The following is a 24,251-nucleotide window of genomic DNA, read 5'->3' as shown; positions in this document are numbered from 1 at the left end:
AGCTGTCCTTCCTCCTGCTCTAGGCCGCTAGCCACATTCCACTGCCCATCCCTTCCCAGCCGGGGGGGCACGCAGGCGGGGGTCTAGCTGTGGGCCCCGAATGCCCGTGAGAAAAGGAGGCAGGAGCCGCAGACCATTCTCTAGCATGTTCTCCAGTGAAGGGGAGCGGGAAAACCAGAATGGGAGCCGGGGAGAGGTGTGGCGATGAATGGAGCTTGGTGTTCATTATAGGAGATTCTAGGGCATGCGTACCCTGCTGGGGTGACCCGGTGGACAGGGACAAGATGGGGTGCGGAAAGAGGGGACACCCAGGTCTTGGAGCAGGCGAGGGAGGTGGGATCCTGGCCCCAGGTGGAACAGGTGGCCTTGGGCAGAGCAGTGGCCTTCGTCCACTCATCGGGAGGGAGGAAGGAGAGAGCCGGTGTCAGTTTCCCGATGGGACGATGAGGGAGTTCTCTCTGACTGCTGCTATCTTCAGAGCAAAGCATGAGGCCACCGAGGGTGGGAGTGGCGAGGGGCATGTGGAGAGGAGAAAGGATAAGACATTTGTTTGGGAGAACGGGGTCGTACTTGCCAAGGTGGTTGTGCCACGGTAGTGACTGAGACTTGAGGCCATGAGGAAAGGGCATTTGCTTTCTCTCTGGCCGTGTTCTGCGTGGGCACAGGCATCATGCAGGTGCATGGATAGACGGAGCTGAGGCTGGGCATGGCTTCGAAGTGTAACGAAGGAAGAGAGGAGAAGGATTTGTGAAGGGTGGACATGAGGGCAGCAGATGGGCATTGGTCCTGGGATGGCGGTGGTTGGTGGCCTGGGGGCCCCGTGAGGCTGGGGGGAGTGGGATCTGGAAGGTTAGCCAGTGGCAGGTGGTGACCAGGTGGGGTGCTTGAGGCGGAAATTGTGTAGATGGTAAGGTCAGGGTGTGATGCCCATGGCCGTGGGGTGAGTCAGATGGTTGGAGCCGGCCAGGTGGAGGAACAGAGAGGCCTCAGTGTTGGATGGATCCTCCAAGTGGACGTGAGGTCGCCCAGTGGGGCTGGAGAGGAAGCCAGCGGGCCAGGGTGGTGGGTAAGCCTACAGCGAATGAGGGGAGCGACCCAGGGGGCAGCGGATGGCCCTGCCGCTAGGATAGTGGTGACAGGTAAAGTCACTTGGCATAGGATTCAGAGGAGCTGGGGCTTTTGGAGGGAGAGGGTGGATAAGAGGACACCCACCTCACTTCCGGGCCCCAGGCGGTGTGGCCCCAGGCGGGCCCAGGCGGTGTGGGACACGGAAGAGAAAACAGTCTCCCCTGGGGAGGCACCGGGGCAGGGGTGTGTGTGGGGACAACCAGGTATCTGTCAGGGCAAGACGTTCAGGAGAGACGTCGAGGAAACGGGGTGCCAGCGATGACAGGCCCCGCCTCCCTGGCGCTAAGGGAGGGGGGCTGGAAACCCCTGTTTCTATGTGATGCACAGAGCCCGCTCCGTGAAGGATATACCAGCCCCACGCCTCTCTTGCTTCTGGTTCCTCAGCAGCAAAGCGGCGTCACAGTCGCTTGCTAGTGGACGATAAGGATGCTTTGGGATGGGGGTGTGGGCCCAGCCCCAGGCCTGGTCCGGTGGCCCTCTGGTCTGGTGGGGGGGCGGATGGGGGGGGAGCGTCCAGCCAGGCGAACCCACCAGGTGGCGGTGGGAGGCTGATGGCCCTGCTTCCCCGGGCAGGCCCCGCCCTCCTCTCTGTCCAAGTTTTCCTGGTAAGAGATGCGACGCATTTCGAGGGCGATTGAACATTGGCAGCGCCCCGTCTTGGCAGGCGCTCGCGGCACAGGTGTGTGGGTAATAGTGAGGTGCGGGGAGAGGGATGGAGGTGCGGCCCGGTGCTGGCCTGCGGCGGGAGTAGAGGGCACCGGCCAGAGGGGGGGGCGTGGGGCGTGGGCCCAGCAGCAAGTGATTCCTCTTGGCCCCAGGAAGGGACCTCAGTGCCCCAGCCTACGTGGGAGAGAATCTTGCATTTTTTCCTCATCCTATCAAGAGGCGGGGGTGGGGGTGGGGTTGGAATTCAACCCAGCGGCGCTGGTTTCCAGGGAGATGCCCACTGCCCCCTGGTCCTAGCCCTGTGGTGCCTGGGGACACCAAGGGCACCCGAAGCCACCTTTGCCTGTCCATTTTGCAGATGAGCAGTGGAGACCCACAGAGGCTGCTTAGCCCGTACGTAATAGCTCACTTCCCCACGACATCTTTCTTATCTGGGGCCGGATCACGCTCAGGAGGGACAAAGGGCTTTTTGGAGGAAGCAGGATGTGACTAGGACCTGGGAGGACGGGCTGGCCCTGCCAGTGTGAGAAGGAAGGGCCTTCCTGGGGGGAGGAAGCAGCAAGGACAAAGATGTGGCTGTAGGGTGAGATGGCATGATTCCAGGTCACAGACCGTTTATCCTGCGGCTTGGGTGTCACTGGACTTATGTGATCCCCTTCTTTAGACCCTCCTCTTGTTGATCGGAGGGAAAAGGGTCCTCATCTGGCCCTCGCGGGTGCACACTTGGGCTCACGTAATCTCCTCGTCCGCCCTGAGGGGCAGAGGCTATTGGGTCCGTTGTGCAAATAAGGAAACTGGGATCAGCCAGAGGCCTTTGAATTCAGTCTTGTGCCTCCCACTGCTCACAGCCATGTGGGGAGCTCATGTTGTGCACCCCTAACTAAGCACCGCACAGAGGGGAGAGGATCCCCGTCATCCCACAGGCAGCCCCTGGGAGACCGACGGTCATTTGTCCTCAGAGGCAGCGGGCAGAGCTATGAAAGCAGAAGGCCAACTGGGACCCCAGCTCACTGCCTGGACCCCCTTGGACCTATCAGGTTCCATTCTGCCTTCCATTCCCCGTTGCTAGTAGGCGGGGTCTGGGTGGCCCATCTCACGTCCCGTCACCTCTATTTTCTGGGACTTCTTATGCTTCATTTGTTGCCTGCAGCCTGTGTTGCTCCACTCCTGCCCCATGACCCTCCCCAGCCATGGATCGAATCTTCTTCAGCTTCAACATTTCAGGATCTGGGAAGTGTCACAACACAACCCCATGCAGGTGGGGTCTGTCTCCAAATGGGCTTACCCATTGGTGCCAACCCCGTCCTTTAGGAAACTTTTGGGTCTGGATTCCCCACTTGAAAGTGCACATACATCCAACGACACATGTGACGGACCCACTAGGGCTCTGATAATGGGAGCTGTCATTGGCCGAGCACCTGCTATGTGTGGACACACCAGGAACCATATCCATATTATACTCTCCCTGCCGGGATTGGAGTTACCTCTCCTTCCGGCCCAGAGAGAGGTCACGTGACTTGACGAAGCTCTCACAGCTTGCAAGAGGCAGAGCTGGGAGATTCGAACCCAGAACTCTGTGACTTCAGTGCCTGGGCTCATGCTGTGTGACCCCTCCCTGGCTGGGCCCCAGGATACAGAGACATTCTACGTTCGTGCCCCTGTCTGCGGAGCACCGCGCCCCCCCCCCCCCCCCCCCCATAGCTTCTCCTCCGCGAGGCGAGGGGATCTATGATCTGGAAGCATTGACTACCGGGGACCACTACCCAGAAAGGACAGTCAGACCCACCGTGTGGCCTCTCCGTGGTGTTCGTGGGTGGGGGCCTCCCTCCCTGGTGCAGGCGGGCAGGCGCGCACAGCGGCCGTCTCCAGGCAGCCGTAGGATGAATAACTGATGGTGATTAGCTAAATCATAACATCGCTCATGCCATGCATAAGTGATGAACCAACTGGTGCCAGGCGGCGCTGAGCAGCAGCGGGCACCCCCGCCCCACCCCCCAGCCCAGAGAAGCCACCACAGCGCTGCCTCCCTGTGTTATCTGGCACATCAAGTTCTGCGACAATGAATATAGATTGACCTTATTATAGCAGCCGGCTGCTGATGCCAGGCGCAGCCAGGCATACTTTGCACAAATTAAAGGTGTCAGCATGTAATTTACGGTTCATGGCGAAAAGGGGTGGTGGGTGGGGGGGGAGGCACCGAGGCAGGTAGAAGGGAAGGTGGGCTGGCTCCGGGGTTTGCACCAGGAGCCCACACGCTAATGACAGGAGGTGCAGCCGAGGCGTCAGTTTCATCCCGGTTTGCACCTTTGTAGCTCTTCCCTGCTCAAGGGGAGCAGCCCCCTCCCCCCAGCTCCCCCCTCTCCCGCCCGCCCCCTGTGCGTGCGTGCGTGTGTGTGTTTCAGCTAAATTACTGGTTTTACCTGAAGAGCGTAAAGTAGGTGTGCTAATTTACGGCTGGGCAGATAAAGCTGCAGTGTGGGGCGCTGTCTGGGAAGCCTGTAATACAACATCATTTTACTAACACACCCGAGAGCAGCTTGACATCTCGAGTTGGGCCTGTGATTAAAGTTGTAGTCTTCCCCCCCCTCCCTCTCCCCGCTCCAACAGATTCAACTCCAAGCAATAGATCTCGGTTTTCTTGCCATCCCACTGATATTCACAGTACACAGTTTGACACAAAGAGTAAGTTATACATCACAAACAACAGCCTCTGCTCTTTACCGCCCAGAATTAATTTTCCATTTGCTAAGCTCCCTGCTTCTCCAAGCCCGTTTTCCTGTCGAGCGGGCCTGTATTCTAGAAAAGGGCAGGGGAGGAAAACGTCAGGTCAGGATTGGAAGGGGATGGCTCGTTTAGCCCCTCTGGGTTACAGATGAGGAGGCCGGGGCTTGACGTGGGGACCAACACATCCTCCTGTGTGTTGGTGGCAGAGAAGGGGCTGAAGCCCCGTCTTTGGATGGCTGTGTCAGCCACGTCCCCCCGGACCCTGCAGAGTGGAGAGGGTGGGTGGGGGTGTGGAGGAGCTGGGACATCACCAGGCTGCCCGAGTTGTCTCCCACCATCCCCCCCAACCCCCGTGTAACCTGCAAAACTCTCTCTGCCCTTCTCTGAGGCCCAGGAGGGGGACCTCTAGGGGCTGCCTGTGCCGCTGGCTTGGCAATGGAAGGCACCAGAATGAGAAGGGAAAGTGGGAGGAGAAAGATTGATCTCTGTGTCATTTGCTTCTCTCTGCTGTGATGCTGTGGCTCCGGGAATGACCACCTCCCTCTGTGACTATGCTCTAGCGGGGTGGCCCCTCTTCCACGTGTCCAACTTTCCCTCTGGGTTCTGGCAATGCCGTCTGCCCCAGCCTCTTTAGGTCTGGGGCACGAGCACCGCCTGCTATCACAGACGCTCGTGACCCTTTCCGATCCCCTTAACCCTGGCCGCCTCTGTCAGCAGCCCTTCCGCTCCTGTCTCTTCTATTGAACTGTTTGCGGGGAATTCTGTCTTCGGCAGGACAGCTCCGAGGCTCATTTGAAAGGTTCTTTGAGGACTCTGAACCTCACCTGTTCTTTGTGGAGGACCCACGCTTGCCCGAGTCCTCTGTCTACAGGCACACGCTGGGTGGCAGGTGTCCAAATCTCCCATCTGGCAACCCATCAAGTCAGGGGCCCTCTGGGGCCCTTCAGGGGCCCCTGACTGCCCCCTCCCACCAAGCCCTGTGCTAAGGGCTTGCACGCTTCAGCTCAGGGGGGCTCATGGCGGCCCCCCGAGGTCACGTCTGTTTAGGCTCATCTAAGAGATGTGGAGCTGGAGGCTTGGAGAGGTTGAGGCGCTTCCCCCGGGTCACCCAACCCAACCTCGGGCAGCTTTGAACTGGCTCCGGTGCTGAGCGCCTTCCTCTACGCCGCATGGGAGGTTCACCTCACTGAATTCACAGAGGACACACACACACGCACACACGCACACACATGCACAAATGACTAAATGCCTTTTGCGAGCGGTAGATGAGCGTGGGCGAGGAGGCAGGGCCAAGAGTGATGAGCACTGGAGGTGGCAGATGGGGCGGGTAAATCTGGGAGGGCCTTCCGGAGGAGGTAAAGAAGTCCTGAAGAAAATGATGTCTGACGGAAGCATGTCGCTGGGAGCTTTCCCAGCACCCCTCTGTGGACCCGTTGTGCCCGAACCACCCGGTTGGCCAGGGGTTAGGGAATAGGGATTATGGACTTACCTCTGACTTACTGAATTGGAATCTCTAGGGGTGCGGCCCAAGAATCTGTTTGGTTTTGTTTTCTTTTGAGGCAAAGCCGATATGTAGCCGGTCTGGGTCTGGGGCAGCCCAGCCCCTCCACGTTTTGCATAAGGAAGGCATACAAAGGAAGTGGGACAGGCTGACTGTCCCACAGCTGCCGATTCCAGGGCCTGGTCTTGAACCCGGGCTCCCTGTGCAGCGCCCTCCCCTCCGCTCACCCAGGGGGCACGGTCTCACAGCACCCCCGCCTCCCCTGGCCACTCTACAGCCCTTCTTCAAGATGGCAAGCGGGGGGTGGACGAAGGTGGTGGCAAAGTGAGAACGCTCCTAGAATAACATGACATTTAGAAATATGAATCAGCTGGCACTTTCTGTGTTCTCCTCTGCACCAATCCCCCTCCGTCCCCCACCCTCCCCTTCCCAGGCGCTGGCTCCAAGCTGCAGGAACACCAGGACTGGACATCCAGTCCGGGAGTGGAACCAGGAGGGGGCCACCCACTTGGAAGAGCCCGTGAGGTCTGAGATGACTGTGGGGACCTGGGCTCCCTGCCAGGGGCTGCCCCGTCTTGCTGTGTGACTTTGGGCAAGGTGGAGCACCTCTCTGGGCCTTAGCACTGGGACGCTCACCACCACTCCTGTCAGTGCCCTTGGGCTGCCGTGTGAGGGATGACCCTCTAAGGCTCGCTCTTTTTTTTTTTTTTTTTTTTTAAGGGAGCCTGGGCTTCTGTCTCACACCCTCCCCAGTCCCCTGCAGCAGCCCGCTGTGAGTCATCTCAGTGTGTGTTTGCGCCCCCTACCCCCAGATCAGGCCTGACCCCCCGCAGTCCGCCACGGTGCTGCGTGCACAGCAGGTGCCCCAGCAGGTGCTTGGAGTCCGTGCACCCACACTGGGCCCTCTCAGGCCTGGAAGGCACAAGGCTTGGTCTCAAGAGGGGCGCCCTTGACCCCCTTCCCCGACCACATCTGTGAAATGGGGCCGGTGGTGAGGCTCACAGGCTGAGGACCCCTTTCTGCTCTTGGCCTCCAGGTCCCTCTGCTTCCGGAGAGCTGGCGGGAGCGTGGAGTTAGAACCCCAGACAGCGGTGTTTCATGTGCCACATGTATGTAGTCAGACAGGGCTGCGTATATTAGGTGCTTAGTTAATGCACCTTAAGAAAGGGGGAGAGAGAGAGAGAAAGGTGGGGTCAGGCTGGGGTGTGCAGCCCTATCAGGGGCTCCCGCCCATCCCTCCTCTACACTCACCTCTTCCTGATGAAGGTCACCCCTGCAAGGCTGGTGGGGAAGGACATTGGAGGAAGCTTCCTGCAAAGCAGAGCTCCATTCTAGAGACTAGGGAAATTCCCCTGCAGTTCTCCAGCCCCCTGCTCGGAGGAGCCCTCTGGGTAGCAGCGGGGACTCAAAGCTGAAAGCCCCAATGGCAAACCACCCCACCCCAAAGTTCCACGGAAGGAACGCGAGTTGTGGACCCCTGTCTAGGAAGGATGGGATTTTGGTCGCAACTGAGCGAGGGTGTGGGTATGGGTAAGTCGTTGAGAATAATATACCCCGGAAGCAGGAAACCTAAGAGCAGGGAGACTTTCTACGTCTAGGGGCCCGGGGCCCATTTGTGGTTCCTCACCTGGCTTTGTCACCTGCCACTAGCTCTTAACCATCGGTCAGAAGTAGACGTTTTGCTCCCCTGTGTGTGACCTGGCATGTGGTCAGAGCACCCTGCCTTACCTGGGGCTTGTCTCCACCAACGTCCTGGTCAGCCTTGCCCCTCGCCCAGGGAGGAAGTGCCCTTCGTCCCCTCTCTAGGTGACAGGGCTGCCCTGCCATCAGCCATCAGCCAGCTGGAAGAGTTTATGTCCTGTGATCTTTTTTCAAGGCGAATTTCTTCTTCTTTGCTCTTTGTCCCTTCTTTGTTTGTTTGTTTCTCTCAAACAGGATACGGCCCAGAAGCATCGCCTTTCCCACCCTGGACCTGAATGCCATTCCCCAGGGGTGCAGGGTCTTTGATGGCACCTTGGGTGGGGAGGCTGTTGGGACAGCGTGGGCCCTTGCTTAGTAATGAGGCCTCAGGGAGCTTTAAAGTCAAGAGGAAACCCTGAAGAGCTGCAACCAGGCCAGTTAACTCCTGAGGAAGCAGGAGCCCCAGAGAGGCTACGCGACTCACCCAGTGACTTAACATTCTTTTTTTTTTTTAATTTTTTTTTTTTTTTTACATTTATTTATTTTTGACAGACAGAGTGAGACAGTGCACGAGTGGGGGAGGGGCAGAGAGAGAAGGAGACGCAGAATCGGAAGCAGGCTCCAGGCCCTGAGCTGTCAGCACAGAGCCCGACACGGGGCTCGAACCCACGAACCGCGAGATCCTGACCTGAGCCGAAGTCGGACGCTCAGCCGACTGAGCCACCCAGGTGCCCCAACATTCTTATTCGGTAGAAGAATGAGGAAAGGAAGTTGGCCCCAGGTGGTGCCAGGAACACCAATCTCCGGGCTCCCGGTTCTCTCCCAGGAGGCTCTGCTGGCGCCTTTACGCACACGATTATTTATAAAGTGGCTGTGCTTATCCCAGTTCTGCCGATGAGGAAGCCGAGGCCCAGAACCGTGACGTGCTGGGTGAATAATTACACCTTCACCTCTACTGAGATCAGATGCCGCAGGTCTCGGGGGGGGGGGGGGTTTGGGGGGGGGGGTCCACGTGTCACCAACTCCAGGAAGCCCACGGGGAGTGCTCCCTGCTGCAGGATCTTAATGAACTGCTTTCAAGGGACAGAAAAAGAGAAGAAGGAAGCAAGGAAGCATTCATGAGGCACCCACTCATGGCGGGGGACAGTGCAGGTGCTCACGGGTCCTTCTGGGCCACCCTGCAGAGGGCTCGTTTTATAGATGAGGAGGCTGAGGTTCGGGAGGCTCAGGTTCAAACCCAGGGCTCCCAAGCTCAATGCTCCTTTCTCCCTTAGTCACCCCTTTAGTTTGTCATTCTAGAATTGATTCCGGGGTGCCGTCTTGTCTCTGCGACTCAGCCCGTTGACTCCAGAGATTCTGTCCTCGTGTGTACACCCTGCGGCGGCCCTGGGGCTCAGCTCAGGTTGACGGTCGGCGAAGATTCAAGACCCTGAGAAGGCAGAGGGGGCCTGGGCCCCCCTGGAGCAGGCCGGCAGGGCTCAAATTGCTCATCTGTCGCTTCTGAGCACAGGGACGTTGGGTGCTCAATTCTTCCCTGGGGGCCTCAGCTTCCTCATCTGTAACGTGGTGGTGGTAATAACCCCGAGTCTCAGGCTCGCCGTGTGAAGTCGGGGCGGGGGGGGGGGGGGCGGTGATGAGCTGTGTGCCAAGCACCCTGCCTGACACAGAGTGGGGGCACCAGGCCGAGCACGTGGCATTCTCATCAGCTCAAGGGGTTCCCCGGGTGCCCCCACTCCCCCCTAGGACCCGGCCCGCCCATCCTGGGGGAGGCCTGCCTCTCCTGTGCCCTGTGTGCGTGGGGGCCTGCGTCTGGCTATGGGCATACAGGGACCTGCTGGCCCTTGTGTCACTGGCCGTGGGTGGCAGCCAGGTGTGCCCAGCCCTGCAGACTGTCAACCCTGGGAGCCAGGCTGGGTTCCTTGGTGCCTCCAGCCGCCCCGGGGGAAGGCAGGGAACTCAGTGAAGGGGCCGGCCTCCCCCTGGTCTGCCCACAGCTGGGGAGGAGCCCTGGAGACGGACTCCTGGCCTCACAGCTAGGGAGGTGGTGGGTGGTTGCCAAGGGGATTAGAGCACCATCATGCGGACTTGCTGTAGACGGAGGCCAGTCACGTCTCAATCACCAGCGTGGCAGTTGCCGAGGCCCCAGTCACGGTGGAGGAGGAGGCCGGGGGCGGGAGACGGAGCCACTCAGGAGGTGTGATGGGCAGGACCTGTCTACACCATCTAGGCTTCTGGCCGGGTCCCCCAGGCCTTGGTCGTAGGTGGCAGGGGCTTGTTTGGGTGCTCAAACCAAACTGACCCCTCAAAGGGGAGGTTGGGGCTGTCTGAGGCAGGGGTGCTGCTAACTGCGGGCTTTCTTCTTTGTACTGAACTGTTCCCTGGAGAGAGGTGAGGAGGGGGTCCGAGATTCTGTGTGAAACCTCAGCTTGTATGCCTACATCTATATAATGCACCCCCTCCCCCACCCAGGCTCTGAGACTCGTCTTTATGGAGGAGATACTTTTCCATCGCGACCACCCAGCTCCTGGGGGACTTCCGATCCCCCAGGCGGGTGGTCCTCGTTTATGATCTTTATGATCGGAGGTCACTCTGCTGTTTAGGAGTGGTCTTTGGATTTCACATCCATCAGTTTCTTTGTTTGCTAGGCAGCCTGGGCAGGCTGGAGAAGTGAAGCTCTCAGGTGTCTTTGTGATGCGAATGGGGTCTCAGAAAGGGTCCTGAGGTGCTGAGGGTCTCAGAATGGGTCCGGAGGAGAGAGGGTTGGCAGGGCTACCTGGAGTTTGTTTGTGGAGCCTCTGGGCAGGGGTCAGTGCAGGAAGGAGCCTATGAAGGAAAAAAAAAAAAAAAACCAGTTACCAATATATGCATAGGTATTTGTTTATTCATTAGGCACATTCAAATGTCATACTATGTTATGCACACAACGAAAATGTACAAGTATCGATGTTTTAAAATGGATTTTCATATGCAAAAAACCATTCCTGTTATTTTCTTCCCATGGGCCAGTTGCTCTGATGAGCCCTGGGGTTTCTGTGCCCGCCGTGCAGAGCACAGACTAAGAACGTAGGCTTTAGAGTCCAACAGACCTGTGTTTGAATCCAGGCTTTTCTTGTCATTATCCGTGTGGCTTTAGGCCAGCCTCTGGACCTGAGATGTTTCTTCCTTTGTCAAATGGGACAGAAAGTCCTACTTTGCTGTGTGGCTCAAAGGAGATGATGGGTCCAGGGCCTGGCAGGCGGGAGGAGCTCGCGTTCAGTAACTATGGCGACGATGATGTGCCTGGGCTTGCCCTTTCTTGTTGAAATTAACGAAATTCAACTCCAAATACCATGGGCCCCACAGGCGGGTTTTCTGGGCTGCCCCTTATCACGAGGGACGGCAGGTCCTGAGCCGGCGTAAGTTGGGAGTAAGTCTCCCTTCGCCGAATCCCGTGGCCCCGGAGTCCGTGGGGACTTGAGACTTGGCTCACGTGAGGACTGCTCAGGATCCCTGCCGGCTGGGGCTGAGAGGTGGGTCAGGTGTCTGCTTTCTCTGTGTTCCTTTTCAAATAATGGACGTGTCAGCTTGAGTTCACGGGCTGGTCACGGTTTCGATCCCTCCCGAACTTCATAAGGCAAGTCCATGAATTATACAGTGCTGAAGCAGACGGCGCAAAGTACGGATGCATCACAAGCCGGGCTTAATAAGGACACTCCAGCTATTCTTGGAAGGCATTTGCAAGTCAAAAATATGGTGCACGGGGATCTGATGTCGACTTCAAATTCTGAAGATTTCAGCTGGGTCAGCAGTATTTTATGTTAAATCCCATCAACAAAAAATAAAGACGTGACGAGGGGGCACTGTACTTTGTTTTGCTTTTAATTTTAATTCCGTGATGATTGCACACATGGTCCAACGGGCCTGCCTCCTCCCACCCCCCTCACCGGCCTACCCCCACCAAGCAATGTCAACCTACATCTGTGTACGTCCACGGACTCAGGGTGGGGATGGAACGTTCCCGTGTCGCGGAATTCGAAAGCATTCCAACCATTGTGGTTTTGCGCTAAGTAGGGAGGAGATCAAAGCGTCCCCATTTTCTTGCCTTTCTTTCACCAAGATTTTACAGGACCGATACCTGCTATTCGCTATAATGTGTGCGTATGGGTCGTTCGAAGCTCAGTCGAGAAGAAAGAGGAGAGAAACCAGGATCTTCCCCTTGACCAAAAAATGGGAACTGAGGCTTGTTGTTTTTTTTTGTTTTGTTTTGTTTTGTAAAAGAAATTGCGGTGAAGGCAGGAGATCCACAGTGAATATCTCTGTCTCGGAGGGCAGGCTTTCCTAAAAACGCAGATGCTGGGGCCCTGGCAATGCAGGGCTCGGGCCCTGGCTTCCCTTGATAGGTTCACACGTGGGTTTGTTTACAAACACAGTACTTAAGGGCGAAGGCAAGCAGTCATCAAGTGTCAGGAGAGGAGGGAGAAACAGAAGCAGGAACATCCAAGGTGCCTCTGTGACCCTCCTCTTCTGGTCCTTCGTGACAGCAAAGGACCATGACTTTTCTCACTCCCCTCCTAGGAAACTGGAGAGCCGGTAACATCTTTACGTGCACAAGGGCCCGGTGTATCTGCGAACCCTCAAGCGTAAACGCATCGGAGGCAGTAACGAGGGTATTGATGGCAGCAGCAAAGTGCAGGAACAGTCTGTGGATTGGAAACCTTTGAGGCCGGGACACGTCCCGGTGCTCAGAGCGAGCACTTCCCAAATTTAGATATGTGGAAGAATCCCCTGGGGATCTGGTCAAAGTAAAGACCCTCATTCTGGGGAGGACCTGAGAAGGTCTCCGGTCATGTTACTGCTGCTGGTTCGCAGAACACGCTTAGGATAACAAGGATGCAGACCGGGTTCGTTCTTCCAAAGCAGAAGTACGTTCAGACTGTTGTGGAATCCCTGGGATCTGGCACCGTGAGGGGGATGTAGAAAGGCCAACACCTGGCTTGTGGCTTCATGTCTCCTTCTAGACCTGTACCCTAGATGGTTGGCCCACTGAAGATGGAGGTCCAGGGATGCCGGACAAGCTGTGGGCAGAGGAGGAGCACCAGGCCATGCGGGAGAAGCACTGGGTTCTCCCGGGACCACCTGGCTCTATTACTCAGCTGTGTGGCACCGGGCGGCCCGCCATAGCTTCCTTTTCCTCACCTGCGTGGGGTGAGGGGGGGCTTCCCTACAGCATTCCGTAAAATCGAGTAGGGTCGAGATTCAGGGGCTGGATGATGCCCCAGGCGATAGCAGCTATGGGAAGAGAACCTCATAACTCTGGGTTTAAATCATGGTTCTAGTAACACTGATAAGTCCTTTGGTAATTTTGTTCATTTCCCTGAGCCTCAATGATTAGGACACTGGCTAGGCGACCCGTGAGCGTGAGCCCAAGCAGTCTTGAGAGAGAGAGAGAGAGATGTGGGCTCTGCCCCACTGCCCTTTCTCTTTCCTTTTGGGGTCGCACAGCTGGATCCCCCAAGATCAGACCATGACAGCTTCAGCCCTGCCTGAAACAGGCCTCCAGTCCTGGTCTCCCAACCCAAGCCTTTCTGTGTGAAGTTCTGGAAGGTTGGTGTCAAAGCCCACCTTCCCCCACGATAAGTCTGTCCCGCTCCAGCTTGTCTTAAAAGGGAAGTCAGCCAGTGGAGGGATACAACAGCTCATCTGGGCAAATCTGACAAATAGATAACTTTCCCCATGTTTATATGTCAGTGTTCCAGCGGAAAATGGAGTCGAGCACCTGCTTCCCTCAGGAATACTGCGAGCCCAGGGAGGACACTGAGAGCACAGGTTTGCTAAGCAACCGTAATGTTTGCATCCCCCTGAGACGTTTCCCCTCCTTTTGTGGAAACTCGTTCATCTCTCTAGGACCCGTTTCTCCGTCTAATAACAGCCCCCATTTTATGGAGGGTTCTGCCCTTCCTCACTCTGGTCCACAAGGTCTGGTCGAGATTAGAGTCCTTGGAGTGGACCTACAACGCAAGCCTTGTCTAATCAGAACATGCCCTCCTCTGGCTACGGTGATTGGTTCAGTGGGCTTGGGCATGTGACCCTGGCCGGTCCAATCAGAAGGAGTCTCTGGATATTTGCTGGCCATGTTGTTCTCCGTCCCCGCTGTCATCTATCACTGCATCCTCGCACTGGTAAGGCACCCTTGTCACCATCTGTTTCCCCTGGCGTCTACTGAGATTTGCCATCTAGTCTGGTCTTTGGACAGTTGCTCCCTTCCTTGTCGACATGAGCCTTGCCTTCCTCTCCGCCTCCTATCCATCCCCACTCATCTTGCCTATCCATAGACAACCTCTGACCTTACGGCAGTCTAGCTTCGTCTATGCTTTTTCCAATCTACAATGTATGCCCGATTTCCTTCAGAGCTTTGCTTCTGATGCTAAAAATTAGGCATTTAGAACTTAAAAAGCAGTTCCTGCAAATCAAAAGCATTAGCTTTCAAGAACTCGTCTCTGCTCTGAGTACCAAAAATGTACTTTGAAATGAAAAGAGTTGACTGTTTCTTTTCTCTTCACATCTCGCATTCCTGATAGAACAATCCTAATCTTTCTTGAGGCAAAGGCACCTTTAAAGAAGCGCACAGGGGCCTGGGAAGCACGATCATCCTGCTGTGGCAACAGGGATATTCTCAGCTCCCTGAGGCCCTTCCAAAGCTCTTGCAGGGGACCAGGAAGAAACAATTTTGGAGTCAGGGCACCCAAATTCTAATCCCAGTTCTGCCACTTAATAATTGCACAGTGTAGGGGCGCCTGTGGCTCAGTCGGTTAAGCGGCCGACTTCGGCTCAGGTCATGATTTCACGGTCCGTGAGTTCGAGCCCTGCGTCGGGCTCTGTGCTGACAGCTCAGAGCCTGGAGCCTGTTTCAGATTCTGTGTCTCCCTCTCTCTGACCCTCCCCCATTCATGCTCTGTCTCTCTCTGTCTCAAAAATAAATAAACGTTAAAAAAAATTAAAAAAAAAATAATTGCACAGTGTAGAGGGGCAGCTCGGTGGCTCGGTCAGCTAAGCGTCTGATTTCAGGTCAGGTCATGATCTTGCAGTTTGTGAGTTTGAGCCCCGCATCGGGCTCTGTGCTGGCAGCTGAGAGCCTGGAGTCTGCTTCGGATTCTATGTCTCCCTCTCTCTTGGCACCTCCCCCTCTTGCACTCTGTCTGCCTGTCTCTCTCAAAAATGAATTTAAAAAAACATTAAAAAAATAATTGCACGGTATAGAGAAGTCACTGAATTTTCCTAAGTCTCACTTGCCACATCTATTAAATGGGTATTTGTTACTGCACCATAGCCTTGCCTATCCTGACTAATATACTGGATTTGGGATGATTTTGAAAGTGACCTTGTGCAATGGGGGATTTACTAGACTTCAACCTGTCTTCTTCTCTCTTTGAACTCGTTTGCACAGGGATCTCTGGGATGTTGTGGCTGGAGAGAGACACATGTGGATGGTGTTGGACACTGGATTTGTCCATCAGAGCTCAAGGAGTCAGAAGTCACTGTGGAAGGACCATGGGGGATAATTTAAGGAGCTCCAAGACCCCATCTCACGGCCGGGTAAGGCCAATGCCAACTTTACAGAAAGATAGAAGATGCTTATATTTATTTAATCACCGCAAATGTCACTATTATCACAGATGACATTAATTTTTAAGAGAAAAGGAAGAAAATATGTTACATTTCTGTTTTGTGCATATGCTGATTGAAGGAAAAGTTTATGCCAGATGCCAACTTAAAATAAGGACATATAAATATTTAATTGTTTGTATGTATATGTACATTTCTGTATACACAATATGTGTCACACGGAACACTGGCTCCCAACTAGGGGCCGATGTTGCTTCCCAGGGGACATCTGGCAATGTCTGGAGACATTTTTGGCCGTTCCAGCGGGGGGAAAGAGAATGCCACTAATATCAAGTGGGTAGAGGCCAGGAACGCTGCTAACACCTTGCGATACATGGGGCAGCCCGAATCTGGCTCAGACGTCAGTATTGCTGAGGCTGAGATCCCAGCGTGGGGAGACGCGTGGAGTACAGGGACCTTTCTTCAGTGTATCATCGACACATCTCCTTGACTTATTTAACATCCCCATCTTGACGGACTTATCTGGAAAAAAACCCCCACAAATCACAAGCCAGGGAGGGGGGGGGTCCTCATGGCCCCTGTGAGACACAGCCTCTGTCCTCTTAGGAATACACTTGGAGGCAGGCACCCCCGTCCTGCTGGTTTCTCCTGATGACAACTGTTGACCGGCACCTAACGTCGTGTGTGGCTCACCTGGCTGGAAGCCCCACCTGTGGAAAGGGAAAGGGAGAGGCAAGGCGGGGAACTGGAGAGCAGGGGGCAAGTCATTTTAGAGCTTTATGAAGCCCTGAGTATTAACGCGTCCTTTCAATCACTGCCCCCCAAAGAACCGCGTAGGCATGGTTCGTCTCCATCCGAAGACATCAAGACATTTATAGCTACACGTAAATTGTTTATATACATATATAAATTTGTACACACATGTAAGGAGGCAAAACACTGACTGCCCTCACAGCGGGCACCGAACTCCCACAGGGCATGGGCAGTCCCTGAGAAATTTCCTTGATAAGCCACCGGACCGGAGAGAGACTCTGAAGGCAACGTTGTCATCTGGACCGTCGACTAACAAGCTGGCCTGCTACCGAAAATGGAAAAAAAAAAATTAACTTTTGCTTCTGGGGGGCGGGGGGGGGGGGTGGTTAAGAAAAAAGAAGAAAATGGGGCGCCTGGGTGGCGCAGTCGGTTAAGCGTCCGACTTCAGCCAGGTCACGATCTCGCGGTCCGTGAGTTCGAGCCCCGCGTCGGGCTCTGGGCTGATGGCTCGGAGCCTGGAGCCTGTTTCCGATTCTGTGTCTCCCTCTCTCTCTGCCCCTCCCCCGTTCATGCTCTGTCTCTCTCTGTCCCAAAAACTAAATAAAAAACGTTGAAAAAAAAATTTAAAAAAAAAAAAAAAAAAAAGAAAAAAGAAGAAAAAAAAAAGAAAAAAAAAAGATGGGCGTGAGCACGGCCCTGGGATGTTTGTCCTGCAGTGTGTGCTCAGAACTGTTAGGACCATATTAGGACATCTCTCCCATCTGCTGCTTTGGTGAGCTGCTTTGTGCGGGCCTGGGGAGAGGCTGGGCTTCCCGGAGGCGGTGTCTACGGTAGCAGGCAGCAGAGGGGCAGTGGGAGGGAGGCCTGCGGGCAGAGGCAGACCGCGGCCCCGGGGAATGGGGGCAAATCTAGGGGAGAGCTTGCACACCCATAAGGCACGGATTCATGGTTTCAGCCACACTGAGCGGGACTTGAAGGGGGCCTGGGAGCTGCAGCTGACAGCTGGGATGCCACACAGATTCCACCAAGTGATTAGTCCAGATGCCACTTAATTTCCAAATCTCGGTGCCGGAGATATTGGAAAAGCGCTTGGGTAAAACCAAGCGAAGGACCCGCGGCAGGCACAAATTCACTAAGAGATTCTAAACGCAGTCACGGGGACGGGACTAGCAGTTCAAGAAAGGCCTATTCCTGAGATTGATCACACGTTTGCACTTTCGGGCTCTTGACATTCCAGAGCGTGGGACGGGGGCAGAAGGAGGTGTGAGTCAGTCACACGCGGCGCTGGGCTGCCTAAGTCGCCTGCGGGTGCTGGAGGAACTGTAGGTGAGTCACCGTAGCCTCGCTCGGCCGGGTGGGCAGCCTGTGGGGGCAGGGCTCCATCAGGCGGTCCCTGCCCGGGTCACCCGGCGCTGAGCACCGGATCCCTACCTCCCACAATCAGGTGAAGTCCTCCTAGCTTCTCTGGCCTCCGCGGGGCCTTTTAACTGGGACCTCAAGCCAGGCATTGTTTTCGGGCCCTCAGCGAGCACCCACCCTCCCCTTCTTCTAACGCGCCTTCCGCAGCTCCAAAGCTGGGCAGGATAAAAACACCCTTTCTCAGGCTCCCTTGCAGCTAGAGTTCTGATTGTGAGTCCGGTGCTGCTTGTCAGATGCCGTCGGGCCGAGCTGTGAAAGCAGGAGTGAGGCCAGCTTCCCGTCAGTTAGCCGATGTCTGTGGGCAAACAAGGTGGGGACGTGTGGGGACCTCCTACAAGTGTCTCCGTGTCTGAGTGCCTGCCTTGTTGGAGCCAAGCCAAGCAGAGGTGACGGCCTTGCGACCCTGGCTGCTGATTCCAGGCATCTGAACACAGAGTCCCTGATTCTCCACCTTCCCGGCTGGGCCAGAGGCAGCCGCTCCCCTTGTGGACCGTTCTATGGTGTCCACAGACATTCTTGGAGGTCCCAGGCAGAAGCCTGCTGCCCTCCAGCCCTCCCTGGGTTTGGTACAGTTTGGTTTTCAACCTGCTACTAAATCCCTTTCTGTTTCAAATAGCTACACTGATTTCCACTTCCCACTGATTGACTCAGGACATTATGAAGACATCACAGGACTTGCTGAAAATGATGGGACCAATGTGTGGGTCTAGAAAGCCACAGAGGAGGAAGAGTGGCTCCCGTCAGCACTTCTTCCTCCGATTCTCACCGACCAGGGTACTGTCCCTTCTGCTCTGGGCCCCAGGCTGGCGAACAGAGGCCCCTGGCTGTGAACTTGAAGGAGGCGTTCTCTCCCGGAGTCGTGCAAAGGCAGGGCGGCCCCTGAGGGAGAGCCCCTCCTTAAAGTGGACGCCCCAGGTGCCTCGCTTGCCTCATTCTCATCCTGGCCCTGCTCACAGGTCAGACCTGGGTGCCTGGTTGACGTCAGTGCTGAGTTCGGAGAATTCTCAGCCTGTGCACATGCTGTGGCTCAAAGAACAGCCTGTGGGTGCCTCCTCTGAGGGTCTCAAGCCTGCCCTGCACTGTGCACTGTGCCTGTGTGAGGCTACAGCTCCCAGAGGCTCCTCCCTCTGCTGTCTCATCCTTGTCCTGACCTGCTGTGTGATGGAGGACACTTGGCCCCGAACGTAAAATTGGTCTCATTAGCCAAGCCGCCATGCCGTCGCCCCGTAACATCATCTGACGCCTCGGGGGAATGGCAGCTTGCGGCATTACTCTGCAAGTGCCTCGTGCCCTGTGCCCAGTCAGTAGGTTGGATGAGCAGAAGCATGGTATGCAAAACAAGGGAGGGGACAGCTCTACTCCAGCTGGTCAGATATGCCTGGAGAGCTGCCCTTCCACAGGGAAACCAAGGGGCCGGGGCCCCTGAACCTGGGGGAGCCTTTGGCAAAGGGCTGAGCGATGCACTGATGTCTGACAGATGCTCAACTTGAACAGAAGACCCGGAAGTGTGAACTAAAGCATCAGGGGCAAGGAAGTGCTTTTTCTCACCTGCTGGATGGACGATCCCAGTAGCTGGGGACCAGAGCTGGGTGTCCTCACTCCTCTCAGCACCCGTGAAGCTGTTGGCTACACCAACAGCTAGTGGGAGGACAAGGCCAAGAGCCTAGCCAGGATTTGTTTTTTTTAAGTTTATTTATTTATTTTTGAGAGAGGAAGAGAAAGCGTGAGCAGGGGAGGGGCAGAAGAGAGAGGGAGAGAGAGAATCCCAAGCAGGCTCCACACTGTCAGTGCAGAGCCCGAAGCGGGTCTCGAACCCACGAGCTGTGAGATCATGACCTGAGCTGAAGTCAGATGCTTAACCGACTGAGCCACCCAAGCGCCCCCCTCCCCTCCCCGCAGTGGTATCTTTTGGAGGGAAACGCAAGCGGGTTCTTCTCTCTCAGGTTCATAATGACTGTGGAGCTAGCGAGAGGCAGACAGTGGAGGAGTGATTGCCTGGCTAGCCCCTCTTCTGCCTCTAAGGCTTGCTGTGGGGCTCGAGGGACTGGTTGCTGAAGCCGACCTTCCAGGGCGGGGGAGCCGGACCAGCTTAGCTCAGAGATACCAGCCTTAGAACCTGTTTGGAGGGGTGCACTGCTCCCCTTGCCCAGGGGCAGAAGAGATCCCACACCGGGTGTCCAGGCAGCCCTGGGAACTCCTGGAAATACATCCGCAGTGGAGACAGAGGAAGTCATTCTGGAAGAGACTGCAGCCATTGACGACTGACGGTGCACTGGCCTTACCTTTGTTACTGGATGAAAAGGGGTGCTGGTGGGGGCTCTATCTTGTTCAGTGCTCTGACAGCCTGATGAAGTGTGTGCTCGTTCAGGTCCTCGATCCTTGACCCCCTAGTTCCCAAACTCCAAATCGCCCCGACAGCCAAAGACTTTTATAACTCACTTGGTGGCAGGTCCTGGGCCAAGGCGATATGAGGTTATTTATGGTCTCAATTATCCCATTTACTGTAAATATTTATATCCCTACAGAAATACTCGTGTGTTTGTTTGATTACAGAGTTCCTCAGAACTCACTGGTGTTCCATCATCGGCTGTCAGGGGCCATATAACTTTTCTAACATCCCACATTTCTGAATGTTGAGGTGTCTGGCCCTGAGATAAACTAGAGTGAGCCTACATTGTTTCTGTTTTACATACAATGGAAACCCACGTTCGGGAAAGAACCAGCCATCCTGCCCAACACCACGAAACTCCTAAGCGACAGGCAGTCTTGAACCCAGGGTTCTCTGACTGTCCGTCCCACGCTCTCCGATTCCGGGAACAGGGACTGTGTTTCTTAAGTGCATGTGAATTCCGAGGTTAGGACAGCTGTGTTTTCTAACTGCACTGTCACAGCCTTTCAAACCCTCTTGTTCTGAGAATCAGGGAACAATACCAAGACTCAGTAGCGCCCCTCCACTCAACCCCAAGCCCCTGATGGGATCCGGCATGTGAAGATCTCTGTAGAGCCTTTTCAGTTATTTTTATAGCAAACTTCTAAAAGCTTTCTGTGCTTTGGGTATTTATTGTTTCTGGACATTGTGGCAAGCAGAGATTTAGCCACAGAAAGCCTAGCGTTTAATGGAACCTTTTGTACCGCAAATGTGTTCACGTGACCAAAAACAGCGTCAACTCGTGGGTGGTTCTCCTCCTTGTCCCCCTCTGTGTCATCCCTCCCTCGCTCCAAACCCTTGCTGATCCGGGCCCCCTGCCAGCACTCCCCTCTGATCTAATTCACGTTCAGTAATGAAGTCATTCAACAAACACTTATTGAGTCCCCATTGCTGCCAACAGTGCGGTGTAAGAGGTTTTTTCGTTTATTAGAATCAGACTGGTCTGACGGACAAAAGATTGAGGTCCTGGTGCTACAAGAGTTTGAACAAGGCATTTCCCTGCTCTTCCCAGTTTAACCATGGATGAAACATGGTCTGAGCAGGGATCTTAATTCAGCCCTCCTTTGGCTATCTTTTTTAATCTTCAGGATAGCTAGCCTCATGATCACAAAAGAGCTGCCAGCAGCAACCGTAGTCACATGTTTCACAACCAGGGAGGGGGAGGCAGGGCTATTTAAAGGCATTAAGCACGGTGAGCAGACAGATTGCTTGGATCCACTTTTGTTCTCATTGAGCCCCTGCTGGTTCCAGTGGGTCAGAAACTGACCTGGACGCTATTAAATATTTCGGGCATCACACCAGGAAAAAGTGCCCTTTCTTACAGTTATTAAGCCAAAGTCTGGGATTTCCAGCTGATAGGTTTAAGTCTTAAGTTACCAGAACCAATCCCCATGGCAGGGGGCTTAGGAGTGCCTCAGCTGGTTTGGAGCCATCAGGCCCACCGCTAGAGCTGGGGGTCAGGTTAGTTCTGCTCATATGGCATGGTCACTATGGGAGGGGCGGGAGTGAAGAGGTTTTCAGGTTGCACACGGGGCTGCTGTGTCTACCAGCCCTGGGGGCCCTTCCTACTCGAACCTTCCTTACGTCGTTTTCCACCCCACACACGTGGCATTGCAAAGACACCTCCCACTTGCCTGTTTCCTTGCTGCACTCTTAGTTCAGTCGTGTGGTCGGGGGGGCTGCTTCCCCTGCTGGGGATTCTGCCATCCACTTCCCATCTTCCCAGAATGTTCCTCTGGCTCTGTCGATGAGAAGGGAAAACCCAGATACGGGGCAGGGTTGGTTTGCGGTGTCAGCCTGGGCTGAGCAGGGAGAGTCGCGGAGGGTAAACACATCTGGCTATCTGCAGGGCCTCCCCCCATGCCTGGCACTCAGGTGGCATTGAACGCATGAGCGTTCATCAGTTTTTCAAATAGAAGAGAGGCTTGTTTCTAAAAGGCTCAGAAGGTCCTGTGGAAAGTCCTCTTTCCCGTCTAATACCCTCCAGTCCCCAGAGTGAATGAATTGTAGCCATCCTGTGTGGCTTCCTGGGTTATGTTCTACACATATCCCAAAGATATAAATGGTATTTACATCTGTGTGTGTATGAAATGAAATCCTGCATCATATATACACCAACAGGGGTTATGGTGTAAACCAGTGTTTGTTGACTGAATAAACGAGTACCTAAAACGAAATGTGAGACCTATGCCATCCAGGGTGACCAGCCAGGAAGCAGAGACCACACAAGTGACTGTATCGGGGAATCTTACCATAGACGATCCATGATACAAGGATCACGGGACTGGAGAGGCAGAGAGTGGTCTTTGAGGATGCACAAAAAGGCAGCTACTGCCCTGAGTGGGGGGAACAAAGAAGGAGATGGGGGTTGTTAGCTCGCCCTGGAGTGGGGCCTCGGATGCGGAGCAGGGGGCGCTGGCTGACTGGTACCTCTGTCCCTGAGGGGGACAGGCTGTGGCTGGTTCTGAGACTGTGACGGAAAGGCGGTGATTGATCTGAAATGATCTGTGGCTACTGGGGTGACGCTACCTGGAAGCGGAAGTCCCTCTGCCTGCCTTGCTGCTTCTTACCCCCCCACCCCCACCCCTGCAGCGACAGTGACAGTAAGGCAGCAGAGAGCACGGCAGGAGGCAGCCAGCAAAGGGGAGGGGTTTGCACAGTTCCGGCCCCAGCAACACCCAGTGGGCTCAAAGCGTGGGTCTGCCGCAGAGACAAGGGTATCATAACCAGGGCACCCTGCTTCTGTTTCCTCGCAGCCGCAAGGCAGATTAGGGACAATCACCTGCTCTGGGCAGGCTGGCCCTGTGTCAGGGCGCGTGCTTTGTTGAGCGGAATTAGAAGAAGGTGCGTCCAGGAAGAAGCAAACCATCCCAGGGTGTGTGGCTGGGTAGAAAACCGCGGGCCGGATTTTGGCTCCTGACCCCCTTCTCATCAAGGCGCGCTTCCCCTCGTACAGGGTGCGACCTGTGCCGTCACGGCCGGTGGTCTCGCAGCACCGTCTCCGGCATGTGGCACATTCCGTTACAGGTGGGCGTCGCACATGCGCGCGCGTGTGCAGATGAAAACGGGTTTTCTGCCAACGCAGTATATGTGTGACGGCAGATGTACACGTAGAGACGGTTTGCCCGAGCAGGAAAGGGGGCTATCCTGTTGCCCACCCTCCGTGGGGGCTGGGAGTGAGGATGGGCTATCGAGAGACCCCCAGGGTCCCCGGGGTGTCCTGTGGGTAGCTCACCATGCACCTGCCCCATCTCGATGCAGGACCCAGGGTCTGAACTAAACCAGTGTGCTTCTGCAGACAAAGGCATAGAAAATAGAAACAGTTTCTCAGCGAATCTAGGACAGGAAGCCGCTTCTGAGGGACAGTGTGGTGTTGGTGGTGAACCAAGATGTGGGGGCGGGAGTCTTCAGATAGTAGGCATTAGAGAAGTTTGAGAGGCTATTTCAGAATTCCTCATAATAGAGTTTTCAAATTGGATGGGACCCTAGAAATGATCTAGTGATAATGATAATGACGGGAACACTGGTTGTCTTAGATTAGGTTTTCGGGAACTAGACTCTGAGACGGTTCTCGGAGAGGCCGGGGAGCACGTATCACAAATAAAGAGGGGAGGAGGCTGACCAGGCCAAGAGGGCAAGCAGACCCAAGGTGTGGCTGTGAACGAGGCCCCAGGACCCTACAGGGGGCTCTGGAGTGGGATCGGCCTTCAAAATGGCCTCCGACCGAGGTAAGAAGGCTGGGCCTTGCATCCACACATCACCCGGTCATTGGCCACAGGCCCCCGTGAGAGAGCAGATCCCTGTGGTCTAAGGCAGGTTCTGATGAAGGATGAGCTTCCCATTAGCTGGAGATGTGTTGTTCCCAAGAAGGGATCTGGGCAGAGCCTCAAGGGAGCCACGACCGTAGCAATGAGGTGACAATAGCCTCCCACCTGTTGATCACCTACAGTGAGCTAGAAGCCTTGCCCACAGGCCTCCCCAAGTATTCCCCATCCCAGGAAGCAGCACTGGCATCCAACCACGGCTCAACACTTGTTCATCCGCAGCCAGAATGACCCCCAACCGTTGCTCTCCTGTGTAGAGCCCTTGAATTTCAAAGTCTAAACTCCCTAGAGCAGGATGCAAGGACCCACGCCATGGGTCTCTGCGCCCTTGTCGGTGTCTGTTTTCCCCTAGCCCACCATATTGTAGTCTCACTGGTTTTCACTTGATTCCTTCTGCATACCCAGCTCATTCTGGCCTCAAAGCCCTTATAGTAGCTGTTCCCCATGCCTGGAATGACCTTCCCCAGAACTGCCACGGCGTGGCCTTGTCATTCAAGCCTCAGCTCCAGTGTCACCTCCCTGGTGA

The 24,251-nt window shown here is 55.3% G+C and overlaps 1 long non-coding RNA gene across 4 annotated transcripts in view; it reads left to right on the top strand.

The window, feature by feature from the left end:
* LOC131516341 (uncharacterized) overlaps nucleotides 1–24,251 on the top strand; it is an 83,001-nt gene that overhangs the window by 16,708 nt on the left and 42,042 nt on the right. For all 4 annotated transcript variants that reach the window (XR_009264002.1, XR_009264000.1, XR_009263999.1 and 1 more), the window contains exon 2: nucleotides 15,123–15,271. This is a non-coding gene — a long non-coding RNA (uncharacterized LOC131516341). The remainder of the gene's footprint in view (nucleotides 1–15,122; nucleotides 15,272–24,251) is intronic.

Source organism: Neofelis nebulosa, chromosome 7 (genome assembly GCF_028018385.1).
Source record: "Neofelis nebulosa isolate mNeoNeb1 chromosome 7, mNeoNeb1.pri, whole genome shotgun sequence".
NCBI classification, from domain to species: Eukaryota; Metazoa; Chordata; class Mammalia; order Carnivora; family Felidae; genus Neofelis; species Neofelis nebulosa.
Note: the sequence above shows the minus strand (reverse complement) of the source record. Positions and strands in the feature narration are given on the sequence as shown.